General features: G+C 45.0%; 1 protein-coding gene across 2 annotated transcripts in view; it reads right to left on the bottom strand.

Moving 5' to 3' along the window:
• The window catches only part of CNTN5 (contactin 5), a 3,369,946-nt gene extending 3,346,295 nt beyond the window's left edge, over window positions 1–23,651 (bottom strand). For both annotated transcript variants that reach the window (XM_085621430.1, XM_085621433.1), the window contains exon 1: window positions 23,238–23,651. The gene's annotated coding sequence lies outside the window, so the exon portion shown is untranslated. The remainder of the gene's footprint in view (window positions 1–23,237) is intronic.
• Window positions 23,652–23,915: the final 264 nt, after the last annotated feature.

Raw genomic sequence — 23,915 nt, 5'->3', positions numbered from 1 at the left:
GACCATAAATTATCACATGAAAACAAAGAGTAACATGGAAGCAGTATTTTTGTCTATTAGAATTTTCTAGTGAATGGTGCCATCTTTCTACGCCAGTCAGTACTGGTGGTTAATACTCTGCGGCCCATATGTTCGAACCCATTTTGCAGTTCTTAATGGTCCTAATCGTTATTTCGGGCCATTAAGAAATACAAAATTGTCTTTAAGTATGTATGAAAGGCATATGCGGCATTGAAAAATGCGATTTGCCCCCAGTAGAAATCATATTTTGTGATTCGCAAAAAATAGGAAATCGCAAATAGGAACTCCCTAACCACATCTACACAGCATTTCCTAATTACGACCAGTCGCAAAATGGCCATTTAGGAAATACTATTACCTTCAATTCAGATCTGATGGTGACCAGGTGCAAACTCAAAAAAGGCACCCAAAATGTACAAACTCCAAGTTTATTATATAAAGCACTTATCATTACGTATGTCACTAAGGGGCATATGTATCAAAGGATAGATTTGCGATTCTCAAATAACGATTTTTAGAGAATCGCTATTTGAGAATCACAAAAGGCTATGTATGTAGGATTTGCAAATAATTTTGAGAAACCTACATATTCCTTAATTGCAAATCGCAAATTGCGATCCGCAATTAAGGAATACCTCCCCATTCATTCCTATGGGCCTAGAGGCCCATAGGAATGAATGGGAAGACATTCTCAATTTGCGATTCTCAATTAAAGAATCGCAAATTAAGAATGCAATTTCAAGGGGGCCAGGGTGTCAAAAGGACACCCTGTTGCACCCCTGAAATTTGCATGTGTGCACATGTGGCGCACATACATGCCCTAACGGCATGTATGTGCGCCACATGGCACTTTGAAAAATGCAAAAAAGTGCATTTTTGAAAGAAAACGCAAATTACCACCAACTTGAAGTTGGGGGTAATTTGCAATTTCTTAAGGAGAAATTGCACAACTTAGGTGCTTTTTACATCGCACTTCAGGAATCGCAATTTGTGATTCCTTAAATGCTTTCGCAAAATAAGGAATTGCAAATTTTGCGATTCCCTATTTTGCGAGGGCCTTTTGGGATGATACATGCCAAAAGGCTTTTTCCCGTCTGCAAACGGGCGGATTCTGAGAATCGCCCGTTTGTGAACGGGAAATGGGCTTCATACATATACCCCTTAGTAAATAAGCATCTGTTTCCCCCACGGAGGAAGATGACAACACAGACATCTAATCAAAGACCAACTCCAAAGGAACCAGACATCCTCATCTGCCAGCATAACTGTACTGAATGAATTCACAGAGGGAAGTGGGTATGCCATTTAGTCAACTCTAAACACAATTTCTAGCAAATAGACTGGGTTCGCTTTTAGATGAAAGGGAAATCAAGTCGAACTGTTTGATTAAAAGAATATATGGTTAAAACTAAACCCAATAAGAATGTAATCTTCCATAAATGTAAGTAATAACATCTAATTTTTTTGCACATTATCATTTTCTATCCTTCATTCTAGTCACTTTTTGATAGTTGAGTGTGGCCCCATTTCAACACTTCCTGTGATATCCTTATTCATATGGCTAGGAGTTGTTTCAAGGCTGCTGGCCCTTGTCAGTGTTTAATGAACTGGCGGGTAAGAAAACTAGTAACACGTTACTCAGACACTTAATTCCACCCCAGTGACCTATTCATGTCCAGGACATCACAAATACCAACCTCTGAAATTGCTGATAAGGTGAATTGGGGTATCTCAGGTCACTAATGATGCAAGAATCTCAGGCAAAGATGTGCAAAACAAAGGGCAAACACTACGAGAGCCCAGAAATTTAAGAAGTGCATGCTTCATAGATTACCAACAATGTATGAAGTGCTGGAACGAAAAGACCCCAACAGTGTAAGAAGTGCAGACATCAGAGATATCCAAAGATACACAAACAATTGAAAACACCACAGGTGCGGAACAAAGGTACAGATGCCCAAAAATGCAAGAATCACAGGTGCCTGACAGTGCAAGAAGAAGAGGCACCACATATGCATAACAAGGCCACCAGCAGAGACACCACAGGTGCCTAAAATGTTATAGGCACAGACATCATAGGTGCACACAACATATTATAGGTTCTCTCCCATTAATGCAAAATCAGCAGACACCGTAAGTGTGAAACAATTAAATCAGTGCAGGCTCCAAAGATGCTCAACAGTGAAAAGAAAGGCAGTTGTCCAAGGGCTCCAACCAAATAAGTGCAAAAACCAAAGAATGTCAAGTATAGGCACAACTGGTGTTCAACAATGAAAATTGACACACACAGTTCCCCAACAGTGCATGCAGTGAAGCCACATAACAATTCAATGAACACTGTTCTATAACGCTGCAAGAATGGGAGTTACCTAGGCAATCCAACTGTGCAAAAAACCTGACACTGTCAAGTTGTTACAAGGATCAAAGGTACCGCTGAAAAGCAACAACAGTATGTGATGACCAAGCACCAACATTTTCACAAAAAAAGAAGCAGTTAAAACACCACACATATCCAACTATATAATGAGCACAGAAATGGCAGGGACCCAACAGTGTAAGGGGCACAGGCACTGCTGATGTCCAACGCTGCATCAAGTGCAGTGGGTAATTAAGAGTGAAACATTCAGGTTAATTGCAAATTTAATAATTTCACAATTTCAGTGACAGCTAAAGTCACTATTGGCGCTGTTTCCAAAATTGCAATTTCTCATTTGGAAAACAGAATTTTGTTATTTCATAATTTGCAATTCTCTAAAAACGGTTGTAGGAAAGGGCCCCTTTTTGACATGGTCACCCCCACTTTTTGCCTAGTATTTGATGTGATTTTGACTAGAAGTGCACTGGATCCTGCTAACAAGGTCCTCAGTGCCAGCTCTCTTTTTTAAAACCGTACAATTGTTTCCCCAATTGGCAATATATTTAGCACTCCCTGTAAGTCCCTAGTAAATGGTACCCCTGGTACCTAGGGCAAGGAGGTTAAAGATGGCCCTTAAGGGCTGCAGCACAGATTGTGCCGCCCTAAAGGACCCCTCACCAAACACATACAGACTACCACTGCAGGCAGCATGTCTTGGTGCATACAAAAATTAAAACACGACATGGCCCACATCCATGTGTGCCATGCCTGCAGACACTGCATGCAGTATAGATAATTCACCCCTACGGCAGGCCCCACAGACCTAGGGCAGGGTGCACTATACTCCATGTGTGGACATATCTGTATGAGCAGATATGCCCCTGTGCTGGTCAGTTTTATTAGTGCGAGTACAAGTGAGCAGGAAAGCCATTTTAAGTACATGTGCTGGTGCTGGACACTGGTGAAAACGATTTCCCCGGCTACATGATTGCTTTACTGAACCCATATTGATTCCAGTGTTGGATTTATTAATATATGCACCTAGAGGGCACCTTAGAGATGCCCCTGAAAACCTACCAACTACTTGTATGCTAGCTGACAGGTCTTAGCCAGCCTACCACCAGAGATGATTCCCCCCAAGGATAAGGGCCTTTGCTCTCAGGAGGTCAGAAACAAAGCCTGCTCGGGCAGAGGGTGTTTACACCACCTCCCACTGGATGACCTGCAAATTAGCATTCCAAGCTAGGGAGCTTCAAAGAGCCCACCTCCTTTGGTATGATATTCTGGCTTTCCTCACAGAACAGGCTGCCGAGCCCTTTGGCACCTAGACAGGTGGAAAATTAGTAAGCAGATTTGCGTGCACACTTCCAACGTCAGTACCACCCCTAAGGTGGTCTAACCTGAAGTGGATATAATTTTTTTAAGTCTGCCATCTTTGTGATGCCAAACTTAGGAATTCTGGGACAGGGTTATACCCACAGGTATTGTTCATATAGGGGGCTTAGTGACCCCAGGAGTAGGTAGCCCACTGGCTCCTATACTACACTCCCCTAAAGTCCCTAATTTCAGTATTTAGGTTAGCCCCTTGCTCCAGGAAATGAGATCTTGCCAAGCAAGGCCTAAGATCCGCAAAAGCAAGAACTACAGAAGAAGCAACTGACTTGACATCAGCCCTGCTGGCCTGTTCGCCTATTTTTGATAATTTCTCCAAAGACATCTCACCCTGCAAGCTGCTGATTCTCCAAAGCCTGGTAGGACTACCAGCACTCCTCCAAAGACTCAGGAACACCAGCGGAGCCGGGGAGCTGTTCCCCTGCACCTCGCAGGGACCAAGAACGAACTATGAGGCTCCAAGATCGCAAAAACCTGATACAAGAAAGCACCACTGCACCCAAGCTGAAGTGAGCTGAAGGTGGCACTGTGGTCCCCAGATGCTTCAGAACCAAACCCCACCTTGGATGTCTCCGCTGTGGACTTTTGCGGCCACCTGCAGCCTCTGTTTGCAGGCTCTCTCTACTGCGACCGCTCCCAGTGACAAAAATCCGACGCCTAAGCACACCTCTGCCCCAACACCTCTGGCCTGTGGAGAAGAGGACCAAAAGTGTCCCCACATCCCTGAGCGTTGTGAGGCCTGAGCCTCCCTGTTGGTTCAGTCTGACAGGCCTCTCAGTTGAAACCTGCAACCTCTTTTTTACAATCCTCATAGACTAACATTCGGCACCCAGCGCTATATTGCAACACTGCACCTGGCCGCCCTAGTGCCGCTGGAGGTGAACTGCTGGTGCTGCTTTGGACCTTGCCCCATACTAACCTAAGACTAGGAGATTGGTCTTGTAATTCACTGTACTTTACCCATAAGCCATGCTTTTTTCTCCTCTCATAGGATATCATTGCAGCCACAGAATATTGCACAGGGTCAACTTTTTTAATTAGTTTTTCTCGTGCAAAACATATTAACCTGATCATATTGATTTGTGTGCCTAATTCTATATAAAGATGCGTGCTATTTTTATATATTGGTGTGGATCTCCTTATTGAGTCAGATGCATCATTTATTGACAGTGTGTGTATTTTGTAGATATCTAACACTCCTCTCTGATAAACCTAAGGCTGCTCGACCACCCTACCCCCAGAAAAGCACCTTGGGATTGCTAGAGCAAGCCCCTATCCACTAGTAAGGGAATACCTGGACTCTTTGCATGATATATACCTCTTTTTGGTATATCATAGAAAGAGCCAGCTTCCTACAGCGATTGCTGATCTGCAGAAACAGCTATTAGGAAATCGCAGGTTACATACATTCTCATTTAAGATTCCCAAATAGCAATTTCTACAGATTCGCTAGTTGGGAATTTTGTACATATGGACCATAGTACTGTGGAAAGAATTGACCTGGGGTTAAGGAAAACAAAGGGATTTCCTTGTGGTCTGCTACAATGCAGGACAATTTTGCTGTTACATAGAATAATATGCCTAATGTAACGTTCTCAGGCATATTGGATATCTGCTAACAACCGACTGTTCAGGATGGCTGTACCTACTGATGAGCATAGGCATGAGATCCATATAGTCTTCTCAAATGTCACTTTCAGCGAACATCTTTGGGAGTCATGACAATAGCTGTGCTAACTCTTCAAAAGAGGATGGCACTAGTTACCCTTTCCTAAGCCTTTTAACTGTTCCACCTCAAGCCTCTTCCTATTTATTCAGATGCTTTAGAAACTGCAAGATTTGTGAAAAATAGAAATGAAGGGACTTGTAACTTAATTGAATACTCCATCATTAGTTAGGCTTTTACCTTTATAACCAAGTGTTTTAGTGCTCTGATTTCAGTTTAAAAGAATATAGCTTTAGAAAATGGTATTTACCTCTGTGCTTTGCCTGAATCCCTTTGCTTTTAGGATTCTGAACAATTAGCATTTTCCCTCGGGCAGAGTGAATTTACTAAACAGCTCTTCACTAAATACCCTTTTCTAAACATGGAGGCTAGTTTTACTAATGAATTTACATATTTGAAATTTTATTAGCGAGAGATAAAGACATAAACAGATATGGCTCAGTTTGGTACATTTCGAATTCTATGTGTGAACCAGCAGAGATAAGTGCCTTCCACTGTTATTTTAAATATTTAAACCTATGTAAATCAGCTATAACTGTGCCTTGAAATGTTAGGCCCAGCTTCCTAGGGCTTAAATCTGAAATGTACACTTTGCTACACTTACATTTAAAAAAAGGTTCCATGAGAATGGGTGCTTCACTTACAAAGGGGCTACTTACAACATGGCTACTTACCACCCCATGAGTAGAAGGGTGCTCTTGGATCCTCCACGGAACAGAAAGAGCTGACTGTGGGAGGAGTTTGTATACAAGGAGAGTGAGTGAAAGAAATTGGGTTGTTGGTTGACTGGGATGTGAGTTCAGGTAAATCAGCAACCACAATCCTTGTCAGTGTAAGACACCAACCAACTCTAAATTAACCTGTGCTCAGCCCTCTGGTAGCTTGGCACAGTTAGGCTTAACGTGGATGCAATGTGTAAAGTATTTGTGCAACACTTCAAAGAGTAACATAGTGAAAACCCACAACAAAAGGATCCAAATAGACCTTAATTGAAACAACACAAATCCAGTTAATAGAACTGGAGGTATTGAATTTTAAAGTGTTTAGAGAAAATAGCACTTATAGGTATAAAGCACCAGCTGTGGATATCTGGTCACGCTAGACCCGTACAAAATTAAAAGTTTAGGCCGACCAAGATGAAGCGCAGGCCGGATACAGTGACCCAGTTAGAACCACTGAACAGAGTACCTTAAATCCCGATTTGGAGAGCATTGTTAGAAACCTGTTATGTCTTAGAGGCTTGAGATCAGAAGGCCATCCAACTAGCCCTTGGAGTCACTCTGGATTCTGGGTTCAAGAGATGCAGGTCCAGTCCTTCTCATCAAAGCAAGAGGGCGGCAGACAGCAGGAGTCAGCAGAGTTCAGTCTAGCAGAGCAGCAGTCCTTCAGCAGCATAGCATAGCATAACAGGCCTTCTTCCTGGCAGAATATCCACAGGTCCAGAAGTGTACTAAAGAGTTGGTGTCTGAGGACCAGTATTTATATCCAGTTGTACCTTTGAAGTGGAGAAGAAACTTCTAGAGGCATGCCTTTGAAGTGCACAGATGTCCTGTCTTCTCTGCCCTGGCTCCAGGATAACTACAGGGTATATGTAGCCCTGTGTCTGGGGGTAGGACTCAGCCTAGTCAGGTGTATTTGAGGCTGTGCCCAGCCCCTCCCCTCCATCCTGCCAGTGATGATCCATCTATTCACACCTAAACTCCCATTGTGTGTGGCTGTCTAGGAGGAATACACAGAGCCCAGACTGCAAACAATCATGTGACAAGAGACAGGCTACAGGTACCAAATAACTAGGGCAAGAAAATGTCAACTTTCTAAAAGTGGCATTTTCAGAATTACAATTTAAAATTCGTCTTCACCATAATGTGAGGATTTAACACTGTGATTCCAAAGACACCAAATATGATCTGGTCATCTGTATCCATTTGGAAATTACACTTATAAAATGTAATAAGGCAACTCCAATGTTATCCTATGGCACAGATAAGCCTTGCAGCAGTGAAAAACGAATTCAAGATCTTTTCACTACCAGGACCTGTAAAACTTAAAAGTACATGTCCTAATTTTTAAATAGATTGGACTCTGCCCTCTTTGCTGTCCAGGGCTTACCATAGGGGTAACTTATATGTGTAAAAAAGGAAACTTTGGGCCTGGCAAAAAGCTTATCTTGTGTATCAAAATGGTGTGCAGTTCCTAACTGGAGGTGCAGAGAAAGGTTCGGCTTGAAGCCACAGCGCTCGGAGTTATTTGGTACCAGTCACGCCGTGATCGGAGCCTAATAATATATATCTGTTGGTCATTAACACTAGCATAGCAAAATAATGTCTATCCTGGCACATACGTGCAGGTGCGCTGTTTGACACACGTGCAATACCATACAACTTTGGTTTCACTTAGGATGTGCACGCTGCCTATAGACTTCCCTTGCCGCCGAGGCAGACGGCACTAGTGGGCGCCAGTCACACCGCGATTTAGGCACCTAATACGACTTCATTTATACCTGATTTGTGTCACGAATACCAACATAGTGAAAGTGAGCGCACTTCCACGCATATATGTATGTGCACCTTACCGCTTTCGTGTATCACTGTTTGCCAATGTGGTACAACTTTTTGAGTACCAAACCCTGTTCGAATGTATATCTGTCATTACAAGCACATCAAGCTGTTTTAACTGTTTTTACTGCCATATGAGCACTGCGCCGTACGTCCTTACCTTAACTCTCCATTGGTTGTTTTTCCTTTTTCCTCCCTCCCCCTTTTTCCCAACAGGTCTTTAAAAAAAAAATGTATAAGTCTACTAGGGTACATCCTACCGTGCCGGGTCATCAGACCAAATTTAGAGAACCAGACCCATGGTAGTGCACCACTCACCTTTAGTTTTTCCTGGTCCTGACGAAGTGCCATCTGACCCATTAGGGGCAAAGTAGGCATGAAACATGTTGACCCATTACACTATGACAGCCCTATAGGAACATTACATCCACTTAGGGCACCCACATATTTTAAATTAAGCTTGAGCTACCACAGTAATAAAAACAGATAAGAGTAGGACTGCTCCAGACTTATTTTAACCCACCACCCTGTGACGTTACGGCTTCTTCAAAAGATCTCTGACAAAGAGCCCTGTTTACGGGAGCCCGTCGGACATTGCAGTGCCGGCCCGACAAGGAGCTTGGCCCAATGATGAAGCATGACATCCTTCGGGGTGTGTGAGGGCATCACGAAGAAAGACTTCCCTTTCCCCGCACCTCCAGTTAGGAACTGCACACCCTTTTGATACACAGTTGTATTTGGAGCTTGTGTGCAGGACCTGTTTAAATACAGCTCCCGGTCCCCCCTTGTCTTTGATAAAAAGTTTATCTTGCCAGTTTGAAATGGCAGTTTAAAGGTGCAGACACAGGCTCTGCAATGGCAGACTTGAGACTTCTTTAAAGGGCTGCTTAAGTGGGTGGCACAACCAGTGGTGCAGGCCCACTAGTCAGTCCTTGGGTACATATAGTAACACTTTACTACTAGGGATGTCTAAGTAAATTAAACATACCAATAGGGGGATAAGCCAAAATGATCATGTTTTAAAGAGTGAGCACATGCACTTTAGCCCTGATCAGCAGTGGTAAAGTGCACAGCGTCCTAATAACTGAAAAAACAAGATCAGAAAAAATGGAAGAGGAAGGCAAAATGTTTTGGGGAAGACCACCCTACGGTGGTCAGGTCTCACAGCAAGAGAAAACTCAGTGAGTTTCAAATCTGCAATTTTATTCTTTTTGTAGCATAGGGGCGGGAACCATGACAGGAACAAGATATCTGTGCAGGGAATGAAAGGAGCAGAATGTGTGGCGGCTTTAGCCAGATTCAATTAGAGAAACTTTCCAATCATAGCTGACTTCAATCTTTGAGAGCTATTGCACTTTACTCTCCAGACAGAGAGGTGGCTGAAGCAGAATAACATAGAAAATGGCCAGATATTTTTCTTCAGTCCTTCACCAGGGACATAGAAAGTTTTCTGGCATACAAGACTTTCTATGTCCCTGGTGAAGGACTGAAGAAAAATATCTGGTACTTTGTCTTGTACCTCTAGAACTAAAAAATCTGCTCTGCTCTGAAGACGAAGAGAACTAGGCTGTTGATTATCCCACAAGACCGATGGGCCTTGGTCTGCTTAGAAGGAGCACGCGGCCGCCTGCTGTTGGGAACTTCTCTCTTAAACGAAGCGAGTGTGGAAGAGCCTAAGGACAAAGGAAGCCTGAAGAAGCCCAACAGATGAGTGCTCACTGGACATTTACCTTAGCTATATGATGCTAAACGCATCTCACTTGTCTGGGGGGGTTGAGAAAGCTATGACCAATGCAGGATTTAGCACTTTTATTGAGGAAACCCAGGGAATTGTTGAGCGGCTCATTTTGCATTGCACCAGGAGTTATGTGGAGCATCTTTAACTAGAAATGGTAGCCTAGTCTCTGAGACCAGTCATATGGTCTGGCCATTTAATCAGCAGTTACACTTAAACAAGTAGAAGGGTTGCCACATCAGACTGCGACTTAAAAGGTCGCATCTTCTGAAAACTATTCTCTCGAAAAACAAACTGGCTTTGCTTTATTTCAGTGACAAACAAAATTCACAGGCAGCCTTTGAAGATCACAGCAAACGCTTTGGTGTGTTTTATTCCTCACTTCCAAAGATTACCTTTAATGCTTGCGATTCAAAAGGCATCCCGCACCATCCAAAGCAAACAAAATATCCCACGCTGCACCGCATGCTTTGGAATTTCCCCCTTTCTGCAGCATTTGGGTTTTTAAACGGTACACATATTAACTACATGTGTTGTTTATTTCTTGGCTGTAATGAGGGTTTCGCTTTCATATTAATTTACTACATTCAGTTTTCCGTGAGAAAGAGCGAGCTGCATGCTCCTGCTTCTCTTTCTCGTAAGTCGCTAAAAAGCCCCCAAACCTAAACATGGCACAGATAACAACGACAAACTTATAGAAAATAATCCATAGTAAGAAGTATGCAACGTCATGAGCACAAACACGTACGCCACCCCCACACACACAAAACCAACAGAAGCAAAGCAGAACCAAAGTATGGATGATGTAACGGCATAGCCAGCCTTCGACCTATACTCTCCCAGGAGTGAGCTTGAGACTCATTGGCTGCCCATCACTTATGCTCTGCAAAAACAATAAGGCAAGTGACTCGTAGTCTGCCCTCAAGTTAGCAGCAAACACGGGCAAGTATGACTTTGTTAAAATGTGCATTACATACTCCAAATGATCTAAAAGCAATACTTCAGTTTATTCAGTCTATATGTGTCCTATTGTTTCTTGAGGTTAGCCAAAGTCTCACGTGTTCCTTGAATGATGTATGGTCAACTTTATGTTTCATGATCTGTAGGCGGCGCGGCTTTTGTGGACAGGCCGCCTTTAGCATTTAACACCTGCTGGAAGAGTTACCAATGTACATCAGGAGGAACAGTTTTGTAACCAATAAAGAAAATAGCTAAAACTTTAATTCTGACAGTAAAGTAAAAAATTATTTTATTATTAGGTCCTTGATTTAGTCAAAAGAAGTCCCTACTAGTGTGTGTCCCATTTCCATGGAAATAAATATGCGCATTAGACGTAAAATATCGAAGTCCTTGGCGTCATTAAACGTCATTTTAAGGTTTCTTCTCTTATACAGGAGCTGTGCATAAACTCAACTTAAGCCCATATTCGATAGAGCGGACCCTGTCTCTGCAGTCCCACCTGAAGCTGCGCTGAAGAATGTAAAACCCTATGCATTCTACCACGAATGGGAGGTATACTCTTTTCTGCATAAGTCTTCTGTGGTACAAAGGTGCCAATGAAGTTGTTGAACATGTTAAAGCAACACGCGGGCTTCTACAATCCTTTCTTAGATTCTGCTTGCCAGGGTCGTGCAGTGACTTAAGGGGATGATGACCAGGAATGACCTGTGGGTTGCAAAGGTTTCAAATCCTTAAAAACTGTAAAGAAAATATTGTAGAGGAAAAATGTGCACGTTTCCCCAAACTTAGCACAGGGATAATGCAGAGCCTGGGCGTGGTAGCACAGTGGCGTGGAAGCACTAGGCTGATGCTTACTGCAGCAAATGATGATGCCATGCTACTGGGACCTTGACATTCAATGTCTGAACTGGCAGCATGCCCTGATCCAGCCATTCTGTTTGTATGTGCACATACGTTTATTGACATGGTAAAATAATGAATGCTATTGGGAACTGAGGCCTCAGCCCCGGCTCACACACTGGCATTGTTACTAGCAGTTGCTGGTTAAAAGTGTTACACCTTTGATTAAAACATTGGAATGATGGGACCTCCATTGACGACAATGAAGTGGCAATGGGCAAATAATGGCGGGTATAAACCTTCTCCTCCAATATTCCAATGTTTGTCTTTCTGTTTCTCCCTTTTTAATTTAGAATGCTCTACCCTCAGTGGGTGGAAGTTTCTAATAGTCTTATAGCCCTTCTTCCGTAGCCTCTATCAGTTGTTAGAGGCCCTCTCCCTCATTATAGAACCTCGTTTGACGTTCTGGGCCTTTAAGAACTGGTATAGCCATCAGTAGCAATCTGTAAGGATATAAAAAGGCTTTTTACTCTACCCACATACTACTCTCATAAGATAGTTCTGGGGTGCTTAATAGATTTTAAACTGGATCACAGCTTAGTTTTAATGATTTTATGGGGAGTGCACGGAACAACAATTTTAGAATAAATACATTTCAAAGAACAAATAATTATTTAATGTTCAAATCAAGTTTTAAATGAATAGTAAAATATAATAATTTAATAGCTCTTAAATGAAACTGAACCAAACCATAACGAATGAGAATTTTGGTTTTCTGTGAAAATCAAATAAGATGCCTTTTAACATCAACGTCATAAGGAATGAATGAAAATGTATGCATGTGTATTCGGACTGGCCTACTGGCTTGTATCATGCAGTCCAGGCATAGAGGAAAAAGCTTTCCCCTGAGGTTCTATTGATCATTTCTTGTAGTTAGGCAATCCACAGAGAATATATAATGGGTGATGTATGTGTAGCTGAACAACCAAACAGCAGTACAGTAAAGAAATAAGGGACTTCAAAGTTCACTGCAAGGTTAATTGAAAAGGGAAATACTTAAATAATGATTGCAGGGTTCAATAAACTATAACAGAAAAAACTAAAAAATGACCAATGTAGGAAAGTGAAATATTATTTGGGTGAACAAGTGTCACACAATTTAAATTACATAAACCTGTGCTCATTCGCTGGTAATATGACACAAAGCAGTTAGGCTTAAATCAAAAGCATTGTCTAAAGTATTTAAGCAGTGCATAGCCAAAAGAAAAAGTCACATAAAACACAAGAAAAGTCTGCAACCAAATGTACAATAAATAGATTTCTTTTAGTAAAATAAACCCAAAATGACAAAACTCCAGTAAGGAGAATCAGAGCTATTAGGCTTTAAACGATTAATGTGAAAAAGCTAGGAAAAATCAAGGACCCAATGTAAGTCATTGGTTGTAGTAGACCGGAACAAAGGTGCAAATTCAGGCCCACCGGGATACACAAGTGGATTGGTCCCTGTCAAAATCTGCATGTCGAAAACCTTAAAAAAGATTCACGATTCAAGATTCTCACTTCCAAAAGGGACTTGGTCACTTTCTTGATGAAAAATGTTGACATTACTTCTAAGTCCCAATGAAGAATGAAACTTTGTTACCTCTTGAGAAGAAAAATCCTCTCCAGGCGGTACAATGCTGAAACTGTAACGGCTACCCTGGAACTGAAGGCCAAATACTTGAAGTAGGTTCATCCTCTGGCGCGCTGTGGCTTGGGAGTTTTCTCTCTGAAAATGTTCTAGGTCCCAATTAAGAATGGGATTTTTTTTCAGAGGTGTGGCAATCTCTATACAGGGTGAAGATTAAATCCAATCCAATGCTGTGAAACTGACGGCTGAATAGATACCCCTGAAGCTCTAAAGCTAAAGTTTCCCACTGTGTCCAAACTTTTCTTCTGGTGCCTAAATAACTAAAGGAGTACACTTCTAAGGATCCTAGGGAAAGGCACTAAGGGAATCTCAGGGTGTTAGACATAGACCAATGGAAAAATTCAGCTTCAGTCCAGTTGTCGCTCGCCCACTGGGATTCTTCACAGGAGTCTCCTCTTCATCTTTTTATGTTTCTGGAGCCGCCCAGGATCAGACTAATGATCCTTGGAGATCTTTATGTCCTTGCATATCAAGTGGAAATTGGTCTGATTTCCCTTGGTCCTTCTTACAAGTCACAGATGCCAGGTGCAGCAGGTTCAGTCCACCTGGTACCCTTGCACAGGTCCAGGAGTGTGCTGAGGATTGCTGGGTTCCCCATCCTTGGTGGGGACACCGTAAGAAACACGTACAGTCCCTCTCTGACCAATAGAGTAAATGTTCCCAGGCCATGGCCTACCTACTTATTCATTAGTTCCTCTTTGCATAACTGCAAACAGGCCCAAGATGGCTAAAGTCTTCAGCCACACTTAACTTGGGTTCTCAGAGATGGGGCTGTGAAGTGGAGAGTACTATGGAAATTACTAACGTTCTCCCAAATTTAACACTAAAATCCAGTCCTTTGTGTGTGAGCTTGACCAGTCTCATTGAAGTGCAAGTGTGGTAGGTGACAGCTCTTCCCCTCCTCCATCAAGCCACCACGACTCACCCTACCAACACCAACACCCTCTTTTGCGATACAGTCTAGGGGGAATACACAGAGGCCAACTGACAACTATAGCCAGTCATGTGAACCAGGAACAGGTTACAGGCACCAAATAGTTAGGACAAGAAAAAAATGCCAACTTTCCAAAAGTGTCGATTTATGAATTGTGCCTTAAAATGTATTTTTACCATTACAAAGGGTTTTAAACTGAAATTCCTCAGACACCAAACATGACATTCCAACCTGCTCCCAAACAAAGGTTATCACTTATTAAATGTAATAAGGTAACCCAATTTTATCCTAACAGAGAGATCGGCCTTACAGGAATAAAACATTAGTTCAAGGGGTTTTCGCTGTCAGGATATGTAAAACTTAAAAGTACATGTCCACCTTTTTAAATACAAGGCACCCTGCCCTATGGGCTTTTATGGCCTAAGCTATGGGTGACTTATATGTATCAAAAAAGAAGGGTTAGGCCTGGCAAAAGTTTTATTTTGCAAGGTTGAAATGGCTGTTTAAAACTGCACACACAGACTGCAGTGGTGGGCCTGAGACATGTGTAAAAGGTTACTTAAGTGGGTGGCACAATGAGTTCTGCAGTCCCACTTGTAGCCTATAATGTGCAGTCCCTGGGCACATGTAGTATCAATTGGTACATGTAGTATCATTTGACTAGGGACCTATAAGTAAATTAAATGTGCCAACTATGAATTTTATTTCTATTACATTAATCCATGTAAGTATGTCATTATAAGTGATAGCTATTTGAAAATTCCCATTCATAACTTTTTATCTTTCAACTCTAGCGATATCCGCAGACAAACTCAACCTAAAGAGTTTTTTGCTTGTGTCTGTTGTATCATCAGTGATAAGCAAGGACCTACGATGGATAACGATACTCTTATATAAAAGACCCATATTTTGATTTCTGTTATTTCAAGTAAATATTCTGTACTGACACTTTCATGTCAATATCATCTTCAGCGGTGCAGTGAAGCTTCCCTACTCCAATTTATAAAACAAAGTGTAACATGTTGGTCATTTTGTATTTAATATATAAATATTAATATGCAGTATAAGGGGCATGCAAAGTATATATTATTTGCTAGTACAATGTTGCCAAGGCACGAGGCATGGCTACTATTGGTGCAGCAGGTGCAGTGGCACCGGGGTACAGAGCATTGAGGGGCAGCTGAACCCTGTTATTTTCTGTATTTTACTACCCCAGCAGCAATTAAATGGCGACTTTCCTTACTTGAACCAGGGTCCATGGCATCCTTGCTACACTACTGCGAAGATACTGATTTTTGACCTAAATCTCTTGAACCCAAAGGTGACTGCCAACTGGCACCAGTATCTCCAGTAGTTTAAATAAAATATGAAAAATTGGGAGTCTAATGATGTTGTGATTTGCACACCTCTAAACAGAACATCTGCTCCATTTGGGGAACTTGCAAACACTGCCAGCTTATCGTTGGCAAAATGAGACACATTTGCCCAATGGAACCCTTGGTGCAGTTCTTGTTAAATAGTTCTTGCATTCTCATGCCTAATCAGGACCAATGCTGTTTCGTGTGCAGGGTCGGATTGGGACAGAAAACAGGCCTGGGCATCAAAAGAAAAGTGCCCCCTATTAGTGAATTAAGCATCTACAAAAGTGTCCAATATTTGTAAATGAGGGCAGTAGTGAACATGTAGGACAAGCTGTGTAGGTGTTTTGCAAGGTATGGAAGAGTGTATGGATTTGTGCTTGCTGCAGGCAATGTTTGCTTTACCATCAGGCAAATCAACGGTAAAAACTGGCCCAGCAAACCATAAAACAGACCCACAAACAGCCAAAGAAACAGCTCACACACTGACCTGTCAGACCAGCCCATCAGGCACTGCCAGATAACCCTGTAGGCCAGTGCGACCCTGTTCATGGGATGCTTTGCATTAAGCTCTCAGCAGCCAGCCTCTGAGTCATGCTTTCCAGGTTCCTTCCAACACTGTGAGCTCAGTGGGTCTGGGCACCTTCATGCTACCACCTCACAGTTCTGAGACAGTATGCCTGGGACACACAAGAGCAGTAGTGGTGAAAAATATTCAAAGTTACTACTATTGGTTGCACATATGTGACGTGTTAAAAAGAAGCATCAACACACCAAACAGAGACAGAAAACAGACCAACAGTACAAAACTCAAGACATTCAAGAAACACATTGGTTTGGGTACTCTCTGGATATAGTGACCGTTTATTTTGGTATTGCTCTTTTTGCTAAGTATTTATGTAGCACATGGGGTGCTGCTTGTACAGCATTGCGGCGCTGTATGTCGGCCGGAGTCTGTGGTGGAGTACGGAGCTGTGGAAACATACTGTCAGTAAGGGTGAAGCAAAGTGTCAATGTGAGGTGACAAGTCTATTCTGTTTCTCTTAATGGTGACTTCATGTTGGAGATTCCATGCAGCAATGAGGCATGCCCGGTCATCACTTTGATAACACAACCCAGTGACTGTCCCGTTAATGTGCAGGCCTCTGTCAGTCCTCCTTCCACACCTCAAACCTCTTGTCAAGTGCACTTTCCATGAAGTCAACCAACAGAGAGCCCTAGCACTCAAGCCCGAAAGGGAGGCCCAGTGTTCTCCATGACATCTCACTTTTGTGTCTCTAAGCAACCGCACTCAGGCTCTGTGGTGCTTAAGTTGAGCCAGTGGTTGCCGGGTGGGGCCACTGGCACTGATTTTTGGGGACCGGCACTTATTTTTCCTCATCAGACATTCACAGAGATCAAGCGAGGGAAAAACAAATGAAGTGGAACAATGGAGGAAGAGAAAGGGAAAAAAAAATTACAAAAGCAGAAAGCAGAGGCAAGAGTGAGATAAAAGGGCAGGGTGTGCATGGACGTGCATTAAAGAGGTATGAGGTGGATTGAAGACTGCACTGCCTTGGTACTTGTTCCACCAAAATGTAATAGCAGCCGCTGTGGGCTTCTAAGCAGAGCTTTGGGCACCGGCATTCATTATTTTATAAATTAACCACTGAGGGTCCGACTGGCCTATAAAGCAAACTGGTAGTGCTAGAAGGGCAGGTCTGACAAGTCAGTGTGTGGGCTGGCTTTATGGCTGATTGTGTGCCTGCTTTATGGTCTCCTCTGTCAGTTTTTACTGTTGATTTCCCCAACATCATTACTACCATTGCCAGCAGCAAGCACAAATGCATGTAGTCTCCAGTTCCTTCCAAAGCTCCTATACAGCATGTCTTTACAAGTTCAAAACTGTCTCGATTTGCAGAATTCAGGCAACTTTTTATTAGCTTCTGTTCGCTAATGGAGGCCGCTGTTATTTTGGTACCCTTGACTATTTTTACCCCAGTCCAACCCTGACCTCACTCTCTTTCTACATTTAAAGTGTTTATTTCTGAAACCTGACATGTAAGAATGTTCACATCACCTGTGAATGCCGTCAGCCAAGAAAGCACAACTACCATTCCTCCTGTGGGTGAATCTTGTATGGGAAGCTGCTTAACTTTGGACCCAACAGGTTCAGTCAATTTTGACCTTGGTTTAGGGGTCAGAGCACATACACTGCGCACTGAATAGCAGTGTCCCAGTGCTAGAGGTCAACATTTCCAGCAGATGAGCCCCAGGAATATGAAGAAAACCTTGGTGTGATCGCCCTAAAAGGGGTCACTTTGAAACACCCATAACCACAAATGGGGCAAAATATGTCCAAAGTGAACCAGTTTCATATATTTCCACCCCCTCTATGGATATCTTAATGGACTTAGGAAAATGACACCTTGTGTTTAAAGCATATTTTGAAAAACGACCAGCAGGGCAAACTAGCTGTTTATGCCCATCAGGCAGACCATGAAGTTGGATGCAGTTGGTTCAAAGACATTGTGAGCCAGACTTATAGGTAAGCAGAGCTCTAGCTCAAAGCAATCAAACATCTGCCCGAATAAATGTAACCACCAAAATCTGCATGTTATTCCCCATTAAAAGGAAAATACTTGGAATAAGGGATAATTGTCAGTCCCACTATTTTCTGAACTGTGCAGTGTCTAACTTTATCTGGTGCATTAAATACCAACTATCTCCCTGGCAGTGGTGGCTCCTCCGCTAAGGCGGAGGAGCGTTGCCCCACTGCTATTTAAGCAGTTCACAAAATAAAAATAAAATGATAATAATAGGACGTTATTATCATTTAATTTTTCTTTGCGGCAATCGGAGCCAGGTGGGGACAGGGCTCGGCTCCGTGACGCCAAGCAGAGTGAGGAGTGGTTTGCACTCCTCTAAGTGCACATGACAGTTTAGCCGACCCTGTGGGTCCGGCCAAATCATTGTGCACACTTACCATGTTCTCCATTGGGCTGTCTTGCACAGCCCCGTGGAGAACATGTCCAGCCTCCCCAGGCACTGCCTGAGCGTCCAAACAGGACTCTCAGACCAATCAGGATGCTGCTTCTGCAGCGTCCTGATTGACTGGGAGAGCAGGAAGCCTGAGTGCTGTAGCAGACCTGAAGAGGACAGAGGAGGGGCGGTGCAGCGACAAGGAAAAAGGTACGTTCATTTCTAAAAAAAAAGTTTTAATCCAACTCCACAACCACCCCTGTTCCGAGGTAGCCGCCACTGCTCTCCGGCGCACTCATAAATAGACCCATAGGCACTCATTAGAATTTAAGGTTACATTCTGATCCCTTCCAAATAGGTGTTTGCACAGGGATCACAATTATGCGTTTTTCCATAATATATCCCTACAGGCCAAAGCTGGCAAAATATATTGAAGGAAAAGGCCCAAAAATGTCAAACCATGCACAATTTGGTGATTTAAAAACTGATTTTGCAAGTTATTCCTTCTTTCAAGCTAAAAACTGGGAGAGGAGGTATTTACCGCACGTGTTAATTACCTCACCATGGATGGGGTAATAGTAAATCTTGTAATGAGGGCCTAAGTCATCTTTCTTGGACGTGGCTTAACTGTTGCTTTAGTTTTCGCTGTTCGTAAACGTGTCTTTTCTTGGAAAGTCAGATTTACTTGTGAAGACGCTAACTCTCTTCGGTGCACAAACAGTTGCCTTCCCTGTGCAGACAACTCTCCTCTGCGTGAGACAACCCTCTCCATTGCACATGACACACTTCCGCTGCCTGCAACAGCAACCCCGGCTCGAGCAGCGTGGGGTAGCATAGGTCCCTACTGTTCAAGTACTCCCTGCACAGGCATTCCTTCTCTCTTAAAATGCAGAGATCAAACACAGCCAGTTATTTCACAGTGGCAAACTGATCATACATGCACGAGTCACTCCTCTCATTCGCTGCCCAATACAATATTAATCAGTAGGTGGCAGGCTCAGTGCCGCGCGGAAATGTTTAACGTAATGTCAGTCCTGATCGCTGTTTGTTTCACCTCATTGAGGACTCTTCTAAGGCGCCTGTTCATTCATGACTCGCCTCCCTTTGAGGGGCATGTGCAGGAATGACAAGCTTTCAGCCTGTGCAAGAGCCCCCGAATCTGAGCGGGAGATCCGAGAATAGACACAAACGGAAGATCCGCACCTGTTCTGGGGCTTTGAACCTGGGCATAAGATCCGCACCTGTGCTGGGGCTCTGAACCTGTGCATAAGATCCGCACCTGTGCTGGGGCTCTGAACCTGTGCATAAGATCCGCACCTGTGCTGGGGCTCTGAACCTGGGCATAAGATCCGCACCTGTGCTGGGGCTCTGAACCTGTGCAGGAGCGTCGAACCTGTGCAAGAGCCCCGAATCTGAGCAGGAGATCCGAGAAAAGACAAAAACGGAAGACCCTCACCTGTGCTGTGGCTCTGAACCTGTGCATAAGATCCGCACCTGTGCTGGGGCTCTGAACCTGTGCAGGAGCGTCGAACCTGTGCAAGAGCCCCGAATCTGAGCAGGAGATCCGAGAAAAGACAAAAACGGAAGACCCTCACCTGTGCTGTGGCTCTGAACCTGTGCATAAGATCCGCACCTGTTCTGTGGCTCTGAACCTGGGCATAAGATCCGCACCTGTGCTGGGGCTCTGAACCTGTGCATAAGATCCGCACCTGTGCTGGGGCTCTGAACCTGGGCATAAGATGCGCACCTGTGCTGGGGCTCTGAACCTGTGCATAAGATCCGCACCTGTGCTGGGGCTCTGAACCTGTGCATAAGATCCGCACCTGTGCTGGGGCTCTGAACCTGTGCATAAGATCCGCACCTGTGCTGGGGCTCTGAACCTGTGCAGGAGCGTCGAACCTGTGCAAGAGCCCCGAATCTGAGCAGGAGATCCGAGAAAAGACAAAAACGGAAGACCCTCACCTGTGCTGTGGCTCTGAACCTGTGCATAAGGTCCTCACCTGTGCTGGGGCTCTGAACCTGTGCAGGAGCGTCGAACCTGTGCAAGAGCCCCGAATCTGAGCAGGAGATCCGAGAAAAGACAAAAACGGAAGACCCGCACCTGTGCTGGGGCTCTGAACCTGTGCATAAGATGCGCACCTGTGCTGGGGCTCTGAACCTGTGCATAAGATCCGCACCTGTGCTGGGGCTCTGAACCTGTCCATAAGATCCGCACCTGTGCTGGGGCTCTGAACCTGTGCAGGAGCTTCGAACCTGTGCAGAAGTTATTAACGCGAGGAGGAGCTCCGATCCTATACAAAAACTTCAAACCTATGCAGAACCCACGTTAAACTCATAAATTCCCAACCTGTGCCTGCGATCCAAACCTGATCAGAAGTTTCGAGCCTGTGCAGAAGATACGAGTCTGTGCAGAAGATCCGCACCTATGCTGGAGCTCTGAACCTGCGCTGAGGTTCTCCACCAGAGGGGAAGATCCGACCCTAAACAAAAGCTGCAAACCTTTGCAGAGCCCACGAATAATCTCAGCAGCTCCAAACCTGAGTTGAAGCTCTTAATCTGTGCAAAAGCTATAACTCTCTGCAGAAGCTCCGAGCCCGGGCTGGAACACTAAACATGTACGAGAACTCAGGACGAACTCTACAGAAGCTCCGCACTTGTGCTGGTGCTCTGAACCTGTGCTGGTGCACAAACCCGTTGTGGTTCTCTGAACCTGTTCTGGAACCCAGGACACAATCAAAGCTCCAGCTCTCTACAGAAGCTCCGCACCTGTGCCCGTGCTTTGAACCTGTGCTGGTGCTCTGAACCCGTAGTAGTGCTCTGAATCTGTTCGGGAACCCAGGACACAATCAGAGCTCCAATTCTCTACAGAAGCGCCGCACCTGCTGTGCTGGTGCTCTGAACCTGTACTGGTGCTCTGAACCCGTGGTGGTGCGCTGAACCTATAGTGGTGCTCTGAACCCGTAGTAGTGCTCTGAATCTGTTCGGGAACCCAGAACACAATCAGAGCTCTAATTCTCTACAGAAGCGCCGCACCTGCTGTGCTGGTGCTCTGAACCTGTACTGGTGCTCTGAACCTGTACTGGTGCTCTGAACCTGTACGGGAACTCAGGACACTTCAAGCTCTACAGCAGCTCAGCACCTCCTGTGCTGGTGCTCTGAACCTGTTCTGCAGCTCTGTACTCGTGTGGAGACTCAGACCCATGCATGATGTGACCGGTATCTGTGCAAACTCCGAGCACGTGTGACAGCTTGGACCTGTGCCGAGGTTCTAGACCCGTGCATGCGATCCGGTTCTGTGCAAACTCCGAGCACGTGTGAGAGCTTGAACTTGTGCAGAGGTTCCAGACCAATGAGTGTTATCCGTATCAGTCCATAAACTCCCAGCACGTGTGAGATCTTGAACCTGTGCAGAGTTTCCAGACCAGTGAGTGTGATCCGTATCAGTCCATAAACTCAGAGCACGTGTGAGAGCTTGAACCTGTGCAGTTTCCAGACCCGTGCATGTGATCCATATCTGTGCAAGCTCCGAGCACGTGTGAGAGCTTGGACCTGTGCAGAGTTTCCAGACCAATGAGTGTGATTCGTATCAGTCCATAAACTCCGAGCAGGTGTGAGAGCTTGAACCTCAGCAGAGGTTCCAGACCCATGAGTGTGAACAGCATCAGTGCAAACACTCCGAGCACGTGCAGGAGGTCAAACCTGAGCAGAAACCCCCACCAGGAGCAGGTTTCTACCATGTGCAAGATATCCCCTGTGCTTCAAATGAACATCATTTCCATGTGCCAGGTATTACGTAAAACACAGCAAATTGAATTAAATGCCACCTCTAGGTATTCAAAACCACTAAAAAATAAAATCTCTTTGTCATTTTCGTATTCTGGAATGCTAGACATGAAACATATCAGGGATAGTTTATAATTGACTAGTACAATAAAACACACTTTAAAGCAATCGCGGTGCAACTAAAAAGTAATCCAAATGAAATGTAGTCACACAGGTACTGCACCTGAACTGTCTTTATCTCTGTTCTTTACAGCTACGAGGCAGTGCCCTTCATTAGTGGAACTTGTTTATACTCAGAGCCCTTCTTTCTGTGCAGAAAAGGGGCAGGGTGCGTGCTGCGCGAGATGAAGGACGGGTACACGAGAATGACAAATACCCAAACAGATCTCAGTCGCGTGCTCAGCCGAGAATCCCCCTCTCAGTGCCATGTGTGAAGGCAGAACTTCCTCCAGCTGTCTCCAGCTAAATAAGAACACAGCGAGTACCACACACTGCTCAGCACGGGCAGACCCATTCCATATCTCCGCGCCACCACAGCGTGAGGCGCGAACACACCTGCGCGCTTTCATTTCACCTGGCGCAGAGGTGGCCAGGCACCGCAGACACCCCTATAGCCACTCGTTTGCCATACCTAGCTGAAGCCTGGCAGGGGTGCGTTTTGCCTATGGTGCCGGCACTGCGTGCCAGTGCCGCCTGCACATCCCACAACAACTTTCAGCATCAAGGGGTATAATGGGGCGAGCAGTCCGGCACAGCATGCTGCCACAGCCGCGCAGCAGCCACACTGCGTCCCAGTACCAGGGACTGGAGCACCAGCTCCGGCGGAGACCGGAGCCGGCACGGCGCGCAGAGATGTGTGCACAGACCCTCAGCACATGCGAGAAATCTCTGATAACAATGCCAGCGCGCGGAGCATCCCTCCTTACCTTGCCTGTCAGATGCCCGCCTCCAGGCTGTGCCTGCCGGTGGATGCCTCCCAAACCCCTCGCAGCCTCAGGTGATCCCCAAACAGCGGTCCCGCCTGGTATTCGGCCCAGGGAGAGTGAGAGAGTGGCTCCCAAGCAGCTGAAGGGGCCGGTGGAGCGCGCTGCGCCTGGGCTCCGGGAGGACGCAAGCAGCTCGCGCGTCGGTGCAGAGCAGAGGGTTCCCGTCACTTGGCAGCTGTGTCCATGCAGTTGCTGCTTCCTCCGCTCCGTGGCTGCTGCTGCGGACGCAGAGGTGATGTTGTGCCTCCCCCCGTCGGTGATATCTGTACAGCAATCCCTCAGCCAATGTCTCGGAGCTCCCCTCGCTCTCAAGTCTTAACTGGCTGCTGGTTCCTGCTCGCAGCCTCTGTGTAGGAGCGGGTGTGTATGTTGTGTATGCCGCTCTCTCTCTCTCCTCCTTCACTCCCTCCCCATATCCATCCACCCGCCTCCCCACCCCATATCAGCTGTCGCTCACACCCTTCTTGTACCCTCTTCCACTTTCTTCTTTTCTCACTGAATTTTCATTCCACTTCCTCTAACCACCTCCCCTCTCTTTTTCTTCACATTCAGTGTCACATCGTTGGCTCCTAGCCCCTCCAGCATCCACATTTCCCAGCTCTATCTTCCTCTCTTCAC

Source organism: Triturus cristatus, chromosome 8 (assembly GCF_964204655.1).
Source record: "Triturus cristatus chromosome 8, aTriCri1.1, whole genome shotgun sequence".
In the NCBI taxonomy this organism is placed as follows: Eukaryota; Metazoa; Chordata; class Amphibia; order Caudata; family Salamandridae; genus Triturus; species Triturus cristatus.
Note: the sequence above shows the minus strand (reverse complement) of the source record. Positions and strands in the feature narration are given on the sequence as shown.